This window comes from Nanorana parkeri, unplaced genomic scaffold (assembly GCF_000935625.1).
Source record: "Nanorana parkeri isolate BGI_ZX_2015 unplaced genomic scaffold, ASM93562v1 scaffold1276, whole genome shotgun sequence".
In the NCBI taxonomy this organism is placed as follows: domain Eukaryota; kingdom Metazoa; phylum Chordata; class Amphibia; order Anura; family Dicroglossidae; genus Nanorana; species Nanorana parkeri.
In genome coordinates this window covers 497540-499872 of record NW_017307544.1, presented here as the reverse complement: position 1 = coordinate 499872, position 2333 = coordinate 497540, and positions in this window count along the sequence as shown.

Sequence of the window (2333 nt, the reverse complement as noted above, 5' to 3'; positions counted from 1 at the left end):
AATTAAATAAATAAAAATTTAAAAAAAGAAGAAATAATTAAATAAAAAGTGATAAAAAAAGTAAAAAAATAAATAATGAAACAGTAAAAAAAATTGACACTAACCCCGCCGCCCTGCCATCTGGTTGCCATTCTCCGTTAATGGGAAGGGGGGGTCGGCGCATCGCAGAGTAAATCTGGCCCTGCCTCCACACATAACTCAGTGACTGGGTTGAGGGCGGGCAGGGGGAATGCCTCATGCAGCACGGAAGTTAGCGCACGTCACTGGTAAATAAAACAGGATTTGTAAAAATCAAAACGGGTTTCAGGCCAATAGGAGCTTGTAGGACATCAGCTGTGAACTCTGGTGATCTCCCAATGTCAAACTACATACTGTGTGTTATTATCAGTCACAAAAATAGGTTTTGGTGCAGACTGCTGAAGCAGGTGAAAGCCAACCTTAGTTGTAGAAGTTTTTGTTTCCAATATCCTGATAAAAGAACAGCATTATGCAGCAAATGGAGATATTTTGTAATAATGACAATAGAGCTAATGTGAAAATAAACCAAATCATTGTTACAACACACCAGCTTTTCTTATAGGTATTTATTTTGTGCAATATAGGATTTTCCATTTTTAGATTAGCAGCCATCAACAGTCTAAAGAATTCCATATTACAGTATAATATTCAAGTATGATTTGCAAGATATAAACACCAACACATAGGTCCACATACACGAATCTGACATTTTCCTGCACAAGGGTTTCAAACTCTTCTTAGTATTTAGTCTCAAAAATATTATGATCTTAAGGCATAATATAAGGCTGTAGGATGGTAAACTGAGTACACTTCCTCTCATGCCATTCATGTCTAATGATTATTGCTGAGACAATTAGAGACCGCAAGCTGTCCGTACAGAGCTTCCACTGGACTGTCCACCAGTCAGGAGTTTGAAGGGAATGAATATAGCTGTGTGTTACCTGGACTTGCATAGAATCATATAATTCTCCTCTGCTATTCCCATAAGCTCCAAATTCCCCAATTCTGCTGAATGAAAATGCAATGTTATTAAAAATTCCCATTGCATTTTAATGTGCAGCAACCCATGACCTATGTAACTGCCTACAAATTCAAAATGTCTGCCTTGCAATTATCTTCATAGACAGGGTATAACAGAATTCTCATTATTCTTCATGTCATTTACTCAAAGTCTGCTTGAGGTCCAATTACATGCACCCCGGTGAATAGAATATTGAATGCGTTCACCTTTGGTAAGAAATTTGCAGTGATATGAATATAGGTAGCGGCAGAACCTCCCGGAGTTAGGCCTATGGATGTCAGAGTCTTGCAATGCCTAATGAAATTTGTAGTTTCACCAAAACTGGAGGGCCATAGTTTTGCTACCCCGGATATCCTATCTTAATATCTACAAAAAAGAAAGAAATAACTGCAGTTTGCTAAAATCCTTGCAGTGTTCTTCACTGACCCAAATAATTTTTCCCATCAACACAGTTTCACAATAAATACCATACCAGTGACCAATGTCACCATTGGACCAGAAGTGTCCAAATCTTGAGCAACTAAAACATTGTTTTTATATGAGCTAAGTACATTCCTAATTGAATCACAATAACAGGAATAAAATGTCCATCATACTTTTCAGGATCCATCTGTCTCATCATTAAGGGCTCATTCACAAGGGCATGGACATGCGCACAGCATGCAAACCCTTGCAGAGACCTAGTCCCGGGAGAGACAGAGCTGTGAGTAATTGCATGCAGCTGTCTGTACCTGCCTATGGGAACAACTGGCTGCACACGACTACATACCGACCCGAGCCTGCACATCCATGCATGCTGTTTGTGTCCAAGTGCAGGCACCTGGACAATTATGTGCAGCACTTGTCCCTCCCGGGAGCAGGTCTCTGCACGGGCGTGCACGCCTGTGTAAGGCTGGGCACACACCTTACAACCATCGCAAGACTTTTGTCTTGCGATGGTTGTAAGGTACTTAAAAAAACGTACAATCTGCCTATCTTGCATAGGCAGATTGTACTTGCGATGATCGCAAGCCACGCCCCCTGAGGGGCGGGCTTCCGATTACCGCAATGCCGAACAGGCAGTGTGCGCTTGCGCACACCAGCCCGTACGGCTTTCATCGTACGGACATGCCACAAACCCGCCGAACGTCGTACGATGCTCGGTGGGTTTTCGAACATGTCCGTAAGTTAAAAGTCGTGCGACCTTACAGTAGTAGAGAGCGCACGGCTTCCACACACCTTACGATAATCGTACGATCGCGGGATTTCCCGCGATTATCGTACGATTATCGTAAGGTGTGTGGGGACCTTAAGG